This window comes from Sylvia atricapilla, chromosome 9 (assembly GCF_009819655.1).
Source record: "Sylvia atricapilla isolate bSylAtr1 chromosome 9, bSylAtr1.pri, whole genome shotgun sequence".
In the NCBI taxonomy this organism is placed as follows: Eukaryota; Metazoa; Chordata; class Aves; order Passeriformes; family Sylviidae; genus Sylvia; species Sylvia atricapilla.
The window spans coordinates 2,635,527-2,656,100 of record NC_089148.1 but is presented as its reverse complement, the minus strand read 5'-3'; the positions used below and the strand labels follow the sequence as shown (position 1 = coordinate 2,656,100).

The 20,574-nt window shown below is 37.2% G+C and overlaps 1 long non-coding RNA gene across 1 annotated transcript in view; it reads left to right on the top strand.

The window, feature by feature from the left end:
* The window catches only part of LOC136364643 (uncharacterized), a 191,537-nt gene that overhangs the window by 47,217 nt on the left and 123,746 nt on the right, over positions 1–20,574 (top strand). The gene's annotated exons all lie outside the window — the stretch shown is intronic.

Here is a 20,574-nt window from a genome sequence, read left to right as displayed (position 1 = left end):
TGATTTTAAAATGCTGAAAAGCTCTTTACAGAGAGGGAATAAACATCTGAGTTCATTTATTATTTTTTTAGCTCTTTCCTCAGACAACTCAAGAGTAGATTTCAGGAAAATCTAGGGACTCTGATGCAATGATTATTTACATGCATTTCCTGAGCCATGAATCAAAGACCTAGATGATACAAGCAGACATTTTTGTGACTCATAGTATTTTGCAGACCAAATTAATACTTTGCATCACTGTTGCCTCCAGAGAGAGAAGTGCATCTTTATATGTATTTGTGCATCTAAATGGACATTTTATTCTCCCTGTCATGTCCGTTGAAAAGAAAACAAGATGAAGATTTAGGTTACATCATATTCACTCTCCCTGAAAAATAAACTGCTTCCTTTGCCACTGTTGTTAGTAAAGACAAATTTATAATTGTAAGAGTCAAAGAATAAGAGCATCGTGAAATTATCACAGCGTGGAAAATAACATTACTTTGCAAATTCTGTCACAGTGATGAAGTTTAACACGAGATAAGATGCTGGATGAACTGACTGTCAGTGTCTGGAGATCCTACTGCTCGGTGGTCCTCTGTGAGTCCATCCTTTACCACCACAGATCTCCATTCCTGGGTTTGGGTTACGGTTTTTTGGTGTTGCAGCTTTTCCCCCCTGATCTAGCAAAGACTGGTAGAGACACTTAACTCCTGTCCAATAGAGATCCTGTTCCTAAGAAATTTTAAGCTTCCCTGGCTTCTAGGAGCACTAGAAAAGAAAAGACATGGCTGAAGTTAGAAATTATAGTTACTAAAGGAGCATTTTCAGTATGTGGAAGTATTAGAGAGCAGATGGTTGGTGTGAGGGTGAGGAAAAGTAGGATGGCCTTGAACGTCTTGTACAGGGTGCATTCACAAACAACTTTTAAAAACAGCTATTGATTTTTTTTATGTGGAAATATAAGCTCGATGTCTGCTTGGGAGGAGCAGCAGGTTTGCCCCTTGGCTTCTTCTCAGTAAAGCATACAACATTTAGAGAGACAAAAATCAAAAGTTGAGATAAATTTCTTTCAGAAACAGAATAAAGGAACAAATGAAGCTTGCAATACATCTTGATGTATTGCGTGGATACTTCTGAAAATATGTATTTTAACTGTTGTTTAGACCAAATGCAGTCCTATCCATGTGTATGATGCAGATTTCATGTTGCCCAGCATTTTTAAGCCTTTCCATTTTTCTTTCAGTGGAAAGTAATTGAACTTCATAGGCTGTGTATTTGCTTACAACTTTGCCAGAGAATTTTTTGCTGTTCTATACACCTTTGCTTTTTATAATCCAGCAGTAGGTGGTATTTGCTAAAGTTTGGAGCTTATATTAGTCACTGCTAGTAAAATCCCTTGAGGCTGGTAGCGCCTAAGCAAAGAAGAAATCAGACAGAAAAAATATCCCAGGAGATACTGGAGAAGCCAGAAAAAGGCAGAGAAGGAGCAAAGTCATTGAAAAATCATTGAGGGAGAGCAAGCAGATGAAGGGCACCCAAAAGCCATCTCATGGAGGGGGATTGCCAGAGCCTGGAAATATGCACTTGCAGTGTGTGCACACATTCTGGGAATGGTTCTGTACCATGGTTAACAACAGCCCAAAGCTAACAGGAGTTTCTCAAATGTGTCTGGCACAAGAGGGTTATGAGTGAAGGTTTATTCTCATCTCCTGCATCAGGAGGGGTGAAAATAGCTGAAATGTTGTCTGAGCAAATAATCTCTCCTCTGCATGACCCAGTTGGGCAGGCTGCAATATCTGCCATTTTCACAAAGAAAAATCACGAGTTTAGCTGTTAATATCATAATGGATTTTGTGAGGCTTTGGGGGGGTGTATGTTTTGCCTTTTTTTTTTTTTTTTTTTTTTTTTTTTTTTTTTTTTTTTTTTTTTTTTTTCCAACTGAGTCTTATGCCTTGGTCTCCTCCCTTTCTGTAGGAGAAATGAATGAAACATGAGATACTGGGAAGATTTTCAAGAGTCAGAGGGAAAGCTGGTATCCCCTCACTAGTGAAAGTCAGAATGACTTACTGTTCTTTCCTCTGCAGGTCTCCTCTCTGCTTAGGGACAGCTTTTGGTGGGTAGCTTAGATAACATGGCTGCAATTTAACCACTATAAAAAAGGTGATCTTGATATCTTGATCTGTGTACTGGAATTCAAACGTATGTTGAGCTTGTAGTTGTTGTGTATTTATAAACCTGATTTTGGCTACAGGACTGTTGGTGAGGAATCCAGATCTCATTCAGGTGAACTTAATACAATAGGAAAAAAAATCCAGGATTATTAGCTAATCAATCCTAAACATTTTTCTAATTTATTGAAGTGAAAATTTAAATAGTGGCTTTAGAACTGTATTTGTAAAAGAAAAATTCTAGATAAAACGAAATCATTTTTAAACAGTGGGTTGGAAACTGCAGTATACCTCAGATCAAAATGAGTGACATGAGTCTTTTAAAGCTTGGCTACAGATGAGATCACCATAGAATTAGTCTATCCAGAAAGACTTGATTAATAAAGCTGACACTAACCATGCTTTTGATCAGATAAACCTAAAAATGAAAGTTAGGTAATCAGTTTCTATATCACATCTGTGTATTCCAGAAAGTCTGGTCATTTGAAAAGCATTGAATAATGCTTTTTTTTTTTTTTTCCCTTTTTTTTTTTTTTTTTTCCTTGGGTAATTGCCTTAGTTTTAAAAAAAAAAATCTTCCATTTTTGCCCCTTTAATAATTTGTTCTCTTAAGTCCTTTCAGAATAAAAAAAAATATTTTCCCTGAAAGATGCTTGCCTGATACTCAGCTGGCTCAGTTTTCATCCTAAAAATTGAAGGCTTTATAGGGACAGTCTGACTTGGTGACCATAACAGGAATTTTTCCCTCAGACTACTCTTACAAGGTTATGCAGCTTTTTCTGGTTTCAGACACAAGTTCTTTCATCCCCAGTTAACCCATAGTAATATACAAGCATATATATTTTATAATTTATCAAACTATCATTTCCTTATAGACGTCTGCAACTGACACTTTGTATGTTAGCTTCCTTGTAAAGTAAGATTAGTTTCAAAATCTAGAACTCATCAAATTGTGTGCAATCCAGTACTTGGTGAAGAATGACAGTATTTAACAGTTCATGTTTCAAATGTAGAAGTCTTTTTCATTGAAAAAATCCTACATGGCCTAATTTTGATTTTTTTTTTTAATTGAATCGATTATTCCCTGGGATAAATCATCTCTCTGTTCACAGAAAAAAATAGATGAATGTTTAAGCATTTCAAACTATGAATTCACTAAATTAAATCATGTATTCCCTGCGCTGTCCCACCCTTACAGCACTGGCTGGACAGAACTGCAGTATTCCAGTTGAGATTAAAGCATCACCAGGACACAAGCCTATAGCAGTTGCAACATCTTTTTCAGTAAAAATCTGTTAAAGTAAAATATACATTCCCAGCTTTTCCAAGTAGTATATTGTTTGTGGACCAGTATAATAAATCTTGGAGATTATTTTTCTTCTTTGTCAACAATTTTGATGTAATGAAATTTCCCATTTTTAATTTGTAGTTCTTGTCTGATATCTCAGTCTTTTAGGGATTAGGATAGGAGATAGTTTGTCCCATTTCTGTTCTAGTTTTGGGTGGTCCTAAACCAGGACAGTTTCAAAAGGATTTGTTTTTTTTAAACCATCTGCCTTCCACATTTTACTCCTTAATGAAATAATTTATTTTGTTGTTTGTTTAAAGGATGTTAATACTGCATAAAAGCAACAACCATAGTTTTCCTTACAAGAAGCCAGACCTGGTACTATAAGGAAGAGCATTTTTCCTCTGGTAGCTTATGAAAATTTAAATTAAAAGGATTTAATAATTTAAGCAGCATAGTTTAGTGACTGAGTGTAGAGGAAGAGAGGAGTTTGAAATTGCTAGCAAAACACGAGGCATTTCAGAGAATATAGTTCAATACTGCCTTCAGGCACTGATCCTTGCTAGGTGCATGCAGGGTGCAGATACTTTCAGAAACAGATTATTGTATAGTTGAACAGAACTGCTACTCCAGGAATGACATTTTATCTTTAATTATACATTTGCTATTGATTAACGAATTTCTTATACGCTACAGAGCAAAGAATTCATTTGCCAGTAGGGTTTGATCTTTGGTTAATGAACAAGGTGTAGACAGAAAGGACCGAAGTGGGGGGGCAGAGGGAGCAAGTCAATGCAAACTGCACTTGTTCAAATATTTCCAGTTGCAGAAGTATGTTTGCATGTTTGTCTGATCCTTGTAGGGGAATGAAATCCTACCCTGAGCCCTCCTGCATGTCATCTGCTTAAAATAATCTCTATTGGGTTTTCTACCCTTGTTTTTTGTTTGTTTGTTTGTTTGTTTGTTTGTTTGTTTTTGTTTTTGTTTTGTTTTTTTTTTTTTTTTTTAATTAGAGCCATCTTAATGATATCTAAATATCCTGTTACTCCATGCTTCGCTCTGTATCATTTGTACATTCCCATTGTTTAATTTTGGACCTCATTTATGGTATTAGCACAATCTAAACTGGAGGTCTCTTGCTTGAGGGACCTTGACTGAGATCCTGACATTAGTGAAATCAGGGAGAAGAGTGGGTTTCAGTGTCTTAAGTGGCACCAGGATTTCACCCTGCCTTTATTCAGGACACCTCTGGACAAAGGGAACAAGTAAGAATGAAGTGCTTGAGTATTAAACCAATTATCTCTTCTAATTAGGACATGTATAGGGAACTCTTAAACTGAAGAAAGGGCGAAATCTGCTGAATAAATTATTCCCAGTAAATAGTGCACCCAGCTCTAGTCCTGACAGAGATAAAGCTGCAGTGGCATCAAAGTGTCTGCTCTTACAGGGTGTTTCTCTGACACAGATGTCAAATGACAAATCAACATGAGGTGAACAGATGAGTCTTATTCCCTGCCTTGCTCAGCTGGAGAGATTACAAAGGGTGGTCAAATAGGCTCCAACAATGCTCTTATAACCTCCTTTAGCTGTAAAAGATAAATAAAACTGGCCAGGAGGTAACTTCTGTAATTCCTTAAATCTGCTTTGCAGACACTACAAAGTGTAAACTGCAAATATCTTGGGACCTTTTTACCACAGCATGGAAGGAGGCAGGGAAGTCAGTGAGAGCTCATGGCCAGCCCCTCCAAGACTGAGAAGAGACTTGAAAATTGAAGCCAGTTTTTTTTTGACTGGTGAAATAGGTGTTGTCAAAAAGGAGTTTAGCTCTGATTCATTTCCCCAGTATTGAATTTACCTCCACATCTCTTGCTGGGCTGTGGTGAGATATCTTTGAGACTAAGTAACAGCAATGGAGAATACTGAAGATATGAATAAAAAGTGGTTGAAACCGTATGCTGGGGACAGTATTCTGACTGTCCATGTCCTTGAAAAATGCCACAAAAATTATAATTTTGTTTGGGCTTCTGTTACCCTGGTGAGTGGCACAGGTGCTCTTAGCCCATTTCCAATAAAATTGAGTTCTTCATACGGAAAAATCAAAAGTATTGGAGAAAAAGTGGTTTGAGTGTTTCCCGAGGACAGGCGTGTAGGGAAGGGCCTCATTCATAATATTCATAATTCTTGTAGGAGCCTGGTAGAGCTGTTTGAGAGCTGTGTGCTGCAGGAGCAGGGCAGCGTACGTGCAGAACCTGCCGTGGCAGCTGGGGCACATGGAGTCAGGCAGCAGCTCCAGCTCTGCAGCCTCAGAGAGGAAATCACAGAATTCAGACCCGATGCCTCTCTATCCATCAAGATGTCATTCATGCATATTAAATGGCATAACACTGATAAAGTCTAATTTTAGCTGAAGTAGTCTCTACGACACCAGATTTTACTTTGGGTAATAAAACAGAATGTGATTTTAAAAATTGGATTCTTTCACTCATTTCTTCAAAAAGAAAGGGAAAAAATTACAAAGACCAAAACCCCATTACTTTTTTTTTTTTTTTTGCCCTTTCTCCCTCCTTCTCAGAGAAAGCACTGCCTTTATAGTCTTTGTCCTAAATGTAACATCTCAAGCCATAATTTAAAATCAGTGTAATTTTGTATCAGATTTTTGGCATTTTTAATGTTCTTTTAGAAACTCTCCAATGACGTCGAAATGCCATTTGCAGTCCTTTAAAACAGTGAAAAGCTTTTTTTGCAGTGCTGGATTTTCCCAGAGTAAAGATGATAATTAATGTACCTTGGTTAAATTTCTGTAACTTTAATTCCAGAAAATTTCTAAAATTTCTACAAACTAGTATGTTTCACAAAAGTAGAATTATTCTGAAGATTAGTTTTATCATAGTGTTAAAAACTGTACATCATAGGCAAACAATCCATGTAGAAATATGTGCTTGTTCCTTTGAGAGAGGTGAATAGATAAACTGTCCAAGGTACAGGGAAATAGAGCATGGATAATGCGGGTTTGAGATATTCTGTTGCTTAAGTGATGCATTAAATCAATATTCTGCAAAGCTTTTTCTTGTTAAGTTATTTACTTGGCTGCTGTCACAATTCACCATTTAGGTCATCCTCTTTTTAAAAAATATATTTTCTTGTGGCCTAATTTAACTTCATCTAAATACTCCAATTCCTCAAGTAATGAAACTGCTTCAAATGCTGAAGCTAGCACTGTTTTAATGCCAGTATTTACACTCACATTCCTTACTTGGTTAATATATTAAGGAAAGAACAGAATTTCAAGTGAATTACTAGTTTATCTGCACGGAAATCTATCGCTACAAATTTAATATCAGAATGAGTAAAACGTGGTCTTAATAATTTAATAAAAAGGGAAAAATCTTTAATTAGGTTCTGAAAAGACACTCATGAAAAGAAAGACAAGTGTTCTTTCTTCAGCTCTTTTCACTTTAACCTAATACATGCATAAATGAAATGTCATAAGTCACTTCATTCAGCAGTCAAAACCATTGAGAAATGATTGTGGCAGTGCCTGGTATGAGGAGGGGAAGGTGTGCACTCGGTGGGGGCACCTCAGGGACACCCTCAGCCCTCACACGGCTGGGGAAGAGCTGCACAACTCCAGCACCCTGCAGGGATTTCGTTTGTCAAAAAAAAAAAAAAAAAAAATAGTAAAAATAGGCACATCCTGGATCATGAATCATCTCTGTTGTGCTGAGGTTCAGCTTAGCTCCAGAGAACTAGATCCTTTTAGCCCAAGCAACCCATGCAGTAATTTTTTTCCCCTTAATCAAGATTCAAAAGGAGGAGATCACTCGCTTCCCTTTGTAAACTGTGCTGATAGTCTCTCATCTCTGCAGGGCTGTCTGTGAGATACTGTTTATATAAAGGGCAAAAAGTGACAGGGTCTACACGGGCCTGGCTAAGTCTGCTCTTCAGTTTCGATGGTTTTGTACTTTTTAAAAGAATCTTTGGTGAAATTACAATTAAAATTATCCTGAGGTGGTAGTTCTCTTTTTCTTTTGAAGCAATTTCGTTTAATTTTAAATCAGACTAAGAAAGTGTTACCAAAGAGAATTTACTCATCCTTTTTAGGGTGTTTTAAAAATATTGGTTGTTCAAGTGGTGATGAAAACTGCCAAGTAAATGCAAAGCATTTGTTTGGGTGAAGGAAACTGCAAAGATTATGATAGATTTTTTTTAAGAAATTATAAGTAGTGAAGCTTGTAGAAGAGAGTTTGGGAATGTTTGCATTCCTTACCCCTTCCAAGGGATGATTCAGTTTGATCTGAGGAGATTAGAAAAAGATAGAGCAGATTCATTCGTTGTGAGAGGAAGTGCCTTTTCATACAATGTGTCATAAAATTGTGGAACTCACTGTCAGGATTACTAAGGTTACACCTGTCCTAATTACTGTATGAATATCGACTGGTTTGGTGCCCTTGCATTTTTTTTCTTCATAGTCTCTGCCAATCTCATCAAGTTTCGTTTCTCTGTTTCTACGATGCCTTTTCTCATGCACCTTTTCCAGTCTGCAGGAACTAAATGCAAAACAAAACATCTACTGCCTCGCTGCTGCTTTTCTTCAGGGTGCAGAACCTTTTTAAGAACATACACAGATCAGGCAGCATAGTCGTGTTTCAGTAAGAAAAGTTAAAATTTTCTGGAGTTAATGGAGCTACTTTTCAAATGAATAAGGCAATGAAGAATCGCTTATATAAATAAGTATGTGTATATGTATATATAAAAATACTGAATAAATAAAAGGGGCAAGATCATCTTCAATCTTTTCCCCCATCAATAAGGATTGAATACCTTTTATGATCATCTAACCATTTTTAGAAGTATTGTAATTTTTTATTAACATGAAGTGTGACTATCAAAAGCCATGGAACTCCATGTCCTGTCTAGATAAACTGCATGAAGCAACAGTGTGTGTAATAAAAGGACTTGTAGAGTAGAAAAATACATGCAAACTGAATCTCATCTCAAACTTCCTTTTAGCGTCCTCTTTACTAGGCGAAGAGGGCCAGAGGATGCTATCACTGACATGGAACAAAATTACAGAATACCTGAACTGATGAGAACAAGAAGTCCCAATGAACAAAAAAAATTCACCAAGTCCAAAAATGTAAAGTACTGACCCCCTTTGACCTCAACAAGTTGTTAATTAGCAGAGGATTAACACCCTTTTCATGTGGTGGCAATCACTAGAAAATAATGTGCATGCATCAAAGAACTGCAGGGTCTTCTAACAAAAGATAAAACGCAAAGATTCTGTGGATTATGAAGGTGGAATCTGAAAGGGTCACTACACTGTCCAGTTTGCAATTTTGAACATATTATTGATACCTTGGAAAGTAAAATATTTTGGGAAGAAGACTTAAGACAGATTTTTATACAGAATTTTTATACAGAAAATTATTTCTATTGCGTTCATTTTGCAATGTTGTGTCCTTAAAGATTTAAAGCAAAAATTATTAGAGGAAAAATCGAAACGCAGTTTAAAATACTGCCAGTTTATTATAAGATAGACTAAAAGGAATTTTATTTTTAAATTAGTTTTTCAAAAGTGTTTTAGTAAGTTTAATTCCTATTATAAATTACTACGTGCACCAGGTTATTCAGTAGTCTACATAAAGCCAAAACCTAGGATGAATAGTGTAGAACAAGTGAACAAAGCCAGAACTTTTTCTAAAAGACAAAGCTTTTCCCTAAAAGTTGGTTGCTTCTTAATTCTGAAAATATGCCTAATATTGTGAACGCACCTGCTGCAAAACAGAACTGACTTCCTTTCGAGACGCACCAATACTTCATCATTAATTTCTGTGGCAGGTTTTTAACTTGTGTTCTGAGTGGAGCCCCTGAGGCCTTGAGGGCATTGGGGTGTCACCTGTGCACTGTGCTGGTTTGCAGGTGACCTAGCAGGGTGCACGGCGAGGGCTGTGTCCTGCTGGGCTGTTCTGCATCACAGCCTGTGCACTGTCAAGTGCACACCTCAGTCAAGTGGAGAGTGCGAGGGAGCTGAAACCCTCTAAATTTAGCCAAGAGTCGTTTGGCTCTCCGTCTTCTTAGAATTGCCAGCATCAGAGACTTCTGCACTGGGAAAATGTATGCACAGCCCTGCCCTCAAACAAGCCTGTGATTTACAACAGGAAGCAGTGGGCTGGATAAGCACTTTCCTCTTGTCATAAAGACCCTCTCTAATTTCAATTTCCAGACATATGTCTGGGTCGCTAAACAAATTAAACTCTTGCTTTGTCTAACCACTTGCAGGTAGTGAGTTCTGCAGGTTAGTTTTCTTGTGAAAATGTTTGTCTCTCTTTCTTTCTTTGTAACCTGAAGAGAGTATTTTGTAACTTCTTCTATCAAAACAAGTATTTCTGCTTTTATGGAATGATAAATGCCTATTAGATATATGCCGATAGATATATGCCAATTCTATTTTTATAGAATGATAAATGCCTATCAGACAACTTTTGCTGGTTGCATTTACTTCACCCGTGTCTAGTTTCATCTTATTCAAGTCCCCTTCCTTTTGTTCTTTCCACATTATGGATTTGACATATTTAAGACTTCAGGATGGAGAGGTTATGGAGGGACCTGTATCACAAGAAGGAGTAATGATGATTGCACCTGCCATTTTCAGTAGTGTGTTACAGTTGCACTCATCAGAAGTGATGAGAACCTACCTAGAGCAGAAGCTAGACAGAATGAAAGGATAAAGGCAGGTATTTATTGAAAGGCCTTCAAAGGGTACACCTGGGGCAGTGCAGGGGTCTCGCAGAGACTACACCCAAGATGGACAAACAGTCACAAGTTTTTCAGACAGATATAAGTTTGGGATATTTGCATATCAGAGGTTAATTGCCCAGCTGTAGCTTCAGGTAATGCGATCACATTCCCCCAGTTTGCTCCCCCCAGTTCACTTTCTGTTTATATTTTTCAGGGCCTGAGACAGTAAGGTGTTCTTGAGTTTCAGGCCTAGAGAGAAATTGTTTTGTCTGAATAAAATGGGAGAACAGTAGCTGACAGGCTATGGAGTTTTAGAGTTATACACTAAAGCAGTACTGATCTGAAAAATATAAAAGCTAAAACTTGAGGCATCACAAGGAGCCCATGCTTTGGCTTGTACTTAAGGTCAGTCTCACAGGGCTGACAACTGAGAAAAACACTTTTCAGATAGATGGAGTGAATCAGACCTGGAAGTTTCTGAAAGATCATAAACAGGAAGCTGTGCAACTTTTAGACTCATTACTTAACAGAGGCACAATTGAAGCCCAAAGGCCTTCTCTCTATTGTGAATTTGATCTCCTAATGCTTGTGGTAGATCTCTATCTCCAAGGGGATTTTTCATTCTTAATTATACTCTGATGCTGACTAGAACATGTTCTCTTTTTACGTTTGGTTTGTGTCACTCACCTGTTCAACTAGTGAATAAACTGTAGCCTCCTGTGAGCACATAGGTCTGCCAAAATATACTGTTAATTGACCAGTTAATTCCTTGATTTTTGAAGCTGATGCAGCTTCAAGCATTCTATGGTAATAGTTAAAAAAAAATTAAAAGATCCAATCTTCTTAAGAGCAAATTAGCATAATGGTCTCTAATCAAATCTAACTGTATATGAGACAAGCTATTGGTAGACTAAATAATGAATATATAAATAGACACTAATTTAACTCTTCATATTCCAGGTAGTTAATTCAGAAAGGAATCATATATCTCAACCAAAAGCATGGCTGTGTTTGATTCTCTATTATGCTTACTTCAGGATTCTGATTATATACTGCCTGTCAGTTATCTCTCTTCCCAATTAGAGAAATATTTCAACTGAAATTCTTGGAGGGCCAGACTTAAATTGTGTTTCCAGAAAAGTTTGCATAAGCAACTTTGACATTTGCTTTCTGCAAGCGTTCATGCCAGCAGAGTTGATTATTTGAATACAGTTGGAAAGCAAGCAAATTCAAATATCTGTTCATGAATGGTGTTCCTCTCTCAGATTTAGGAGCCAAGAGAACAGAGCTATATTGTGTTGGACTTTCGGCTGCACAGCTGGAACTGTTTCCAGCAAAATCTGTATTGGTTTATACAGCATTAAAATTCCCTCTTTTTATCTAAGACAATGGTTCTGTAAATACCTCGGACTGCTCAGTCCCTGCCTCAGCGAAAGGCAGCACTGCCCATTTCAGTAGATACATGTTACTGCAGATGGGAGAGGTGGGACTTTTCCTTTTCTTTTGCTGGTATCGTTTTAGATTGGTGTAAATCAACCATGATTTATATCTGAACTGTGCCTTAGAGTATGATAGAAAAGGAAAAAAAACCATAACCAGGTAAATTCTATTTCATATGATTTCTTACCTTTTGATATCTTAAAATTAGATGAAATATTTCTTGAGAGTTCTCATACTTTCAGGACTTCTCACTCTTCAAAGGTGCCAAACAGCATCTTTTACTGACAATGACTAAAACCCATAAGTGCTATCTAAAAATATTCTAAACCAACGTATGAATTCTTAAGATCCGCATTCTTGGAACGAAGCCTGTATTTCAGGACTTCCTGTTTGTTTACAATCTCTTCTGTTAGCCTACACAAACGCTGTTTGCTGCAACAACTAAAATCCATGGGCAGCGAGGATGCACTACTTAGAATTGCTTACTATAAAGGTGGTGGCCACAAATGTACTCACAGGTTCTACTGGCCTCTCTTTTCCCTTGAGCACTAGATCAGATGTGTCTGAAGCACTGTGTGCTGAGGGGAGGTGAAGTGCTCTGCATGTCCAGTAAGAACGCAGAAGAAAAGCGTTAATATGCGCATGGTTAATGGCTCTATGAAATCCTGAGCCTCTCTTCTAAAATAGTCCTGCAGAATTCAGTATTGAAGTGACTGTGAAATGTAGGCTCGGTTCGGTTATGAGACTGTGAATCAGTCCAAGGTTTTTTCTTGAAGGCACAGGCTTTCACAATTTTGCACTCTCTTTCCCCATAGAGCAGTGGGAGGGGAGTGAAGGAGTCCATTTCATTGTTTTTCAGAAGTTGAGTCATGGAAAGCTTAATGGATCAACAGAAACAAAGTGTGGGGAAGATGTTGATGCGTAATAATCCTACTCTTCTACTGCTCCTGCTAATTCCAAACTTACCTGCTGCTTATTACATGGTGGGAACTATTCTCATTATTATTTTCCTTAATGCTGTTCATGTTCAAAGTTACATTAGCACTGCGCATCCAATTTATCACAAACTCTGTATGGAAAAGCCATATGGTGATCAAGGCTGGGAATTATGCCCCAAGTTTCACACTAAATGCACTTATATGGTCTTATGGCTACTTACACTTGGTGCCCATCTGTTAGGATGGCAGGGGGCCCAGTGCTACGTTGGCCAGACACTTGCCCTTGAGGATAGTTGCCAGACAATGTTTGAGCTTCCATGGGCAACATAGCAATGGAAAAACCACCAGCTTTGCTCAAACTGCCTCCTTATACCAAAAATGGCGTCTTACATAGGATCATTTCTACTTCACATAGAAAATCTCTGAAGTGAAAATGTGGAAATGATGATTTTTGTCCCTTGCAGAGATACAGGTCACGCTGCAGTGAGCAGATGTAAAAATCATCCAGGAGAACTGTTTCAAGTCAGACTGCAGCAAACTGCAATTACAAATGTACAGTATGCAGATTTCCCATCAAGTAGGAAACTACAAAACAGACTGATGTAACACATCTGTGGCAAAACTAAAGATGGGAGTTCTAAAAATGCTTCAGGGATTTAGCACTCAGCTTCAGAGAGAGAAGATCCTATGACTCAAGTTGGTATTCACCATGTAGGAGGTGGGATGATCCTTGCTATTTCAAACAACCAAACATATTTTGCTTCATACTAAAGCTAAGGAATGAAAGTATTATTTTAGGGGGAAAAAAATCCTTAAATCTTTGCAATTAAAACAAATTTGAATTTTGAAGACAGTGCATGAAAATAAAGGTAGGAAGAAAAAGAGTAAGGAATAATGGTATGCATGGTATAGCAAATGTATTTTGCAGAGTATAAAAATAGAGGTTAAGCTGAGAAAAGAAAGTAGGAATTAGGCAGCATCAAGAAGCTATCAGAAACAGGGAGAAGTGAAAAAAGCAGGTAGGTTTGTTTATATCAATTTTTAAAGGTACATTGTGTACAGTGTCTTTGGTTTAGACTTGGAATTGACTACATTGAAGATAAAAGCAGTCATGACCTTTGGAAGGAGAGGGAAAACAAGCAGGAAAAAGCATTCAGTCTAAGAAAGAAAAATAAGTTTTCATGTGTAAGGGAGCTAGGGAAAAAAAAAAACCCCAAGAAATTAAAAGCAGGTGGTAGCAATTGAAGTTCAGCTCTTCCATTGACTGTGTGGATTAGGCCTTAGAAGCTCTGAAGCCTTGATTCCTGAACAATGTTACTAAGGAAAAAAAAATAAATCTGCTTCACTTAAATTCTTTCTGGTTCTAGCCAGCTCTCTTGTAGCTATAATGTCTACTCTGTCAGAATGTCATCTTTGCCTATACAGATGGTGATTTCTTTATTGCCTCAGTACCACTGCCTTCTGTACCTGTAACTTTACTAAAGGATTAAAATTCTCACTTGAAAAAATCAAACGAAGCAGATTTTGTGTAACTGAAAAATAGAGAGAGCTTGACATTAAGACTTCTCACAGGAGTCTAAGAGTTTTGATAGAGATTTCATCGGAAAATATTTGTGTCTAGATGGAGAAAACTAATTAGGAACACAATTCAGTGGTCAGAATTGCTTATGATGTCAGGTCTTGAACCTGATTTATTCCAGGAAATATTGATTTCCTTCATGTTGAACTAGTGGACTGGTTTCTGGATTTTCTGGAGGAAATGGTCACTTTTTTCTTATCTTGTTTTCACCTTGTCCAGGATAGCTGGAACACAATCTTTTAAAAATAAAACCATAAAACCTTCCCATGTTGGAGGTTAAAAAGGGTGCACTCTGTGAAAAGGAAATGAATCTAGGCTGTCACAGACTCTAGGCCCCAGAAGGGTCCAGCAGATGAAACTGATTGTTGATCCATTTTCAAAACTCCCCATTGGAGTTTTGGGAGGAAGATTTAATTTCTGCTATGGTGTCTTTACTAGCCAGGTCATCCTCTGTAGTCTGAAAGTGACACCATCCCCTTTTGAAATGAGTTGGCCAAGGAAATGCTTGAAACAGAATTCCTCTTAGTGAATCCTCTCACTTTTCTTCCGTTTCTAACGTTTATTTAATAAATGTGTATTTTCTAAAGTAATCATGCCAGATACTGTTGTGTGTTCCAGGAGATTAGGTTAAACGTGCTACATGAAAACGGAACCACTGAATTAAAGCAGTAGTTTTTCTTAGAATCATATTTTTTCAAATTTTGCCCTACCCATCAGAATTTCCTCTTTGAGGATGGTATTGAAGTGCACATGTCCCTATAATAGTGCACTTTTTCAGTGTGGTCACTGTAAGAGGGACTTCATTGGGGAATCCTCACTTGGAGATATTTATTCAAGTACGACACCTTCACTCTGTAAATAAGATTGGCTTTTTTGTGTTGGCTTTATGGCATTTTGTAGCATCATAAGATTAAGATGTTAAATCTGTAATCTTTAATATGTCTTTTGGCTGTATAACAGTCATAGATTCCCATTGGAGGTTTTTCAGATGTGAACAGAAATGTGAATTTAATTTTGAGCTGGGCCCAACATCTAAGATTAATACATGATAACCCAGTTGCATTGTTTATTCTGGACCTGAACTCTAGCAAAAACTTTTTTCTTTTAAGTTTCACTCAAATAAGTGAAACACAGCACCTATTAGTAACCAGATCTAATTGAAGCAAAATACTTTCAGTTTTAATAGATGGGCCTTTCAAAACCTACTATATGAAACTAGTTTAGTTTGAGTGTTTTGTTCCTGGAGGGACAGCATTTTATTTAGTCATCATAGCTCTTATTTGCATATTGTGTTTCATTTGTTTCACGACCACATTAATTAGAAGAAAAGACTATCTTACTGTAGATGACATTTCAGTTCCTGAATGAACAGGGACATGAGCTTCAGGCAAGCTGCATTAATTTGGTCTGTAGAGAAATTAATAACAAGTGTACTTCAAACTTTCCCTCAAAAATAATAATTTGAATATTTATGCATCAGAAAAGGCCATTCCTGACCCTTGGCCAAGGGATTCTTTTGTTGGTTTGTCCCCAAGAAAATACTTTATGTTGACAATCCATTACATGAGTGATTTTTTTAAACAGAAGCAGAGCATACAGTTCTTACAAAGCCTTGATCACAAATTTGTTTCATAGAGGTTTGATTATGAACCTGAGAGGCTATTTGGAAATGAAATGTCCGGTGTTCATTTCTACAAAAGTTCTAGACAGAAATAGCACACTTCCTAAAAAAAATCCCAGATGTTGGGTTGTGAGTTATGTAATGATCAAAGGAAAACAAGAAAAGGAGGAATGTTGATGTAATTAATAGGGTTTTGAAACCAGAAGAGACCATACCAAAGTAAGTCCAGTATATTCCTTTTGCGACTGCTTCCAAAACTATGAAAAATGTCTCAAAGTGAGGATTCCCCAGTGAACTCCCTCCTACAGTGACTACACTGAAAAAGTGCAATATTATAGGGACTTGTGTATAAATGTGAGCTTCAGTGCCATCCTTGAAGAGGAAATTCTGATGGGTAGTGCAAAAGTAGAAAAAATCTGCTCATAACAGGAAATTTCATCATGTGTACCTCATTTCTGGAATGTGGACTTTAAAATCTCAGAAGTTTTATTAGGTATTATTGATAAGCAAAGCACATTCAGAGGGCATAGCTTCAACAAGAAAATCCAAGTAGTCTGTAAAGTTGTGTTGGCACAAATTTTTTCTAAGATATTGCAATCTCGTGCTTTCCGTTGGAGGAAAAACCTCCTTTTCCCTCTCCACCTTTCATGGAGTGCTTTATATCTGCAGACTGCATACCTTTTAAGGTCAAGGAAAACTAAAGCTATCCTTTTATCTCTGGCTTTCTGATTATTTGTCTGGACTTAGGGCTAAACATCTTGCTCAACAACTTTACAAGGTTGTTCATTCTTATGCACTTTACATTAAAAAAAACCCTTATCTTTAAAGGCATTGTGATTAAGGCATAGATTGTATTTAGAAGTTATTTTTTATCCTAGTTCTGATTTTGGCAGAGGGAAATTTTCTAGCATCCCTGTTTTGATTTTATTCACAATATACTATGTCTGCCATTCACTTCCACAGGTGTGGAAGGAATTTAACTGTGTTCCTACAGTGATAGTGTCTTCCTCAGAACCATTCAGAAAAGTAAGACTTAATTTTGAGTTTGAATTTTCATTACCATTATTTTTTCCTATCAAGCTTATTTTTTCCTTCAAGCTTATTTTCCTAGCAGTTCAGTAATTCTAGTCCCATTTCCAGCTCAAACTGAATGCTTTCACTTTCAGATGAATTGCAAACGACCTCCTAGACTCTCAAGAGTGGATGACCTGAGTTACAGAGAAAAGGGCAGTAGCTTTTTGCACTCCTCGTTGTAGCTTCTCCTCACCTTAATCTGAAGACAAAATGTCTAAAATTTGATTATGATAATAATAATAATTTAAAAAGCCATAGCCCTTCCATGTTCAATGCAACAATAATTATTCTAAATGAACAACATAAAGAATCACCCAAAGGAGTACAGATTAGGTTTATTTTGCAATAATGGTCCATCTTTTACACTTGATTTTACCTATACAATTAGAACTAAGGGTGCCAGGTTATGGCAGCTCAAACGAGGACAAACTGTGATTTGTGACTTGAAATATTTCCTGGGCAGCCCAAAGAAAAGCCTCAGACATTCGCAGCAATCTACTTCAGCACTGAAGTCACTGATGCTTCCTCTGCTTCTGCAACAGTTGCATGGATTCCATTCTTTTATACCCGTATGTATGTATTTTGTTTCATTCCAGGTCTCCCAATACATTTATTGCTGATAACTGAACAGCTTACAAATCCAGTCTGTTAAAACAATTGTATAGGGTTTTGCACCCAGTCTGTCTTGGTCCCTATTTAATCTTAGAAAATGAACTGTATTGCAGAAGCCATTATGTTGTTAATGCAAGCAAATGATGTTTAAGGAGCTGGGGTACCCCAGCAAATCTCCTTTTATTCTGCAGCTCTTTTCTTGCTTGAGTTTTGTTAATTTTTGAGTGCTGCTCATGAAGCCAGGAAAGCAGTAAAGTCTTTGAAAAGCATGAAATAAATTCTGTTCAGTGAGTGGGTAATTGTTCAAGGTCATCTGTTCGTTGTCTTTGTCTTGATTGTTTGAATTAGTAGCTAATAATGGGGCTGAACCGTGAATGAATTATTATCCATAGGGCATATTTTGGGGAGTGTCAGGAAATATTACAGGGTAATTAAGGTTATCCAATAGCAAGGCTGTGTTACCAGCAGATGTCTAGTAATTACTATGTTTAAAAAGTGTGGGGATTAAACTAAGATTATAGCTTTTATATTGTCTGCCTTTACAAGTCAGACTTGGAATTTATTCAGTTTATTCTGCTGCCCTTTTTCTTTTGTTCTGATTCTGTCACTTAAATTCCGACTTAAACACAGGCCTTTCCTGGTGAATTAAAATAAACATCAGCAGATGGTATGCACTACATGTGTATACAAAATAGCAGTGTGGTTATTGAGGACTACAAAGATAACTGCATTGATAAATACTGCTATTATTTATTTGTTAACAAGCTCTGATTCCATTCTAGGGCTTGAACATTAGGTCTTTCAGGTCCTAAAATAGTGCAGAGATTACTTTCTCTAAATATTTTTCAATACTGTAACAGTGTTTAATATGACAGGAGTGCTCAATTGTTCATTTAAATTTAATTTGATGAGTTGGGTATCTTCATGCAAAACCGAAAGTCCTGAGTTTAAAGTTTTGTTGTTTTTCCTGACCCTAAGCTGGCTTAGTGCTACCAGAGGCCAGGGAAGGGGAAGCATTTGTTTAGTCCCCGATCCAGCAAATTTGATTTTAGCAGATGGGCTGAAGGGAGATAATGTAATGGACAAGTATCTGTGGCATCTGGAATGTCTGGATTTAGCATAGTTGACTGGCACTGGTGTGGGGAGGCCAGCGTGGAAGCTGTCTGTGCGCCGTGAGCCTCAGAGGTAATGAGAAACCTTTCGGTAGAAAAGGGTGATGACTGGGAAGAAAGTGTCAGGACTTTGAGTGTTTATAGCCATAAAAGAGGAAAAGTGGGAGGTCTGAAAAATGGAGGAAAGCTACATAATGAACGTGATAGGAAAGGGAAAGGTGGACAACAGTGAGTAAAGGTTTTGAGCAAGTGTTTATGTGGTATATGGGACCTCTTCAAGGAGGAGCGCACTGGCAGATTGTGTTTTTTTCCTTAACGATAACTTGAAACCGCAATTGATATAAAAAGTTCACTTTGCAAATCATAGCTAACATCCCAGAGTCTGAACCTCTTTGATTCTGTCCTACCAAGCCTTTGCATCATTTTTTCATCTGACAAGCATTAAGGCAGGGTAAGCTATTTATTTATTTTATTTATTTTGCATGCTGCTGACAGGGCAAGAGGGGATTGCACAGGAGCACAATGGATTGGGAAGTCTGGCTGCCGTGTTAGTGATTTTTGTTGGTGTGTGGCTGGCAGCAGGTGAATCAGCCTATGGCAAACACAGCTGGTTCTTGCAGTCTCCTGCTCACTCTACCTGAAGGTTTCTTATGCCAGAGATACCCATTGATGCATGAAATTATTATAGCCACACCAGAAGGAACCCACTAATGCTGCATTGACAGCTTCTTTGGCTTTAAAACAAGTATGGCAAATGTTACGTGTTTATGGCACAGGATTGTGCTGATTCAAAAATGCTGATTATGTACTTGCATGCCTGAGCAAAGAAAAATAAGCAAGAGTGACCTGACATGCCGGTGTGGGGAAGTGGCTTACTGTGGACGCAGTACTGGGATGAGGCTTTGTCATGAACTCTCCAGGATGTGCAATGCACATTAATTGTCTTAATTACATGTAGGATCTCATTAAAGTCAAAGGCATTTTTCAGTATCTTAAATTAAGGGCCATGTGAAGTTTTTTACTTGGCTAAAAAACATTCTTTACAAAATTCTTGCTTGAAGAAATGAAAAACGTAATACAAGTTCAGAATCAAATTAAAATCTTCTGATATTTAAGAAGTGATTATAATCCAAATTGACTTCCTTTGATATTAATTTTCAGAAAACCCCAAAGTTAGGACTTTTCACTTATTAACCCCAGTAGGAATTAATGTTTGACTGGTGTAGAGGAAAAGCTAAGAACATGGAAGGGGAAGGACAGGGAAGGGCAGAAACAATGAGCAAAACATTTGAGATTTCTGCAGGTAAAGATAGAGGTGAAATGGGAAATGTCTCTGAATGTTTCTGCTTGTGATTATTCTAGATTAAGGTCCAGACTCATCCATGTACATTATAATGGGATTTTCATCTGTTTAGGTTTCCTGACTTCTTTAAGTGCAGGCCCCTCATCAAATCAATTAAAAACTTCAATATCTATTAGTCCCTCCACTGAAATACTGTAATGCCTCTTGTTTGTATTCCAAGTCATTGAAATCCATATGTTAAACATGATAAATGGCAAAATCTGATGTAAAATGCTCCAAGCCTTGTGAAAGACATCCATATTTCTTGGTTGTCCCATTATTACCATAAAAATATCTGAGTCAGAGCCTGTTTAAACTTAATGAGAGCATTTTTACTGACCTCATTGTACTTTGGATGCAAATACAAACCTATATAACTCTTTCCTTTTTTAATTTTTTTTTCTAGCAAGTTATTAGTTTCATTTAAAGAAAGTAAGGTTGACTTTTTTGGTGGAATTAGTTTAAATATAGCAGTAGAGAAAGAGAAAGTTCAAACACCTAATCATCCCTTTTGATCTGATTGTAAATTAACAACCACCAAATAAGTAAAAGCACCGCCGCTTTTATAGCGTTTTGTAAAGCTGAGAAAGGAGCTTAATGGAAAAGCTATATTTTACCCTAAAGCTTTTCTTTTACTTTGTAAGGAAAAGAAGCACCAACGATCAAGTTTCCCTATG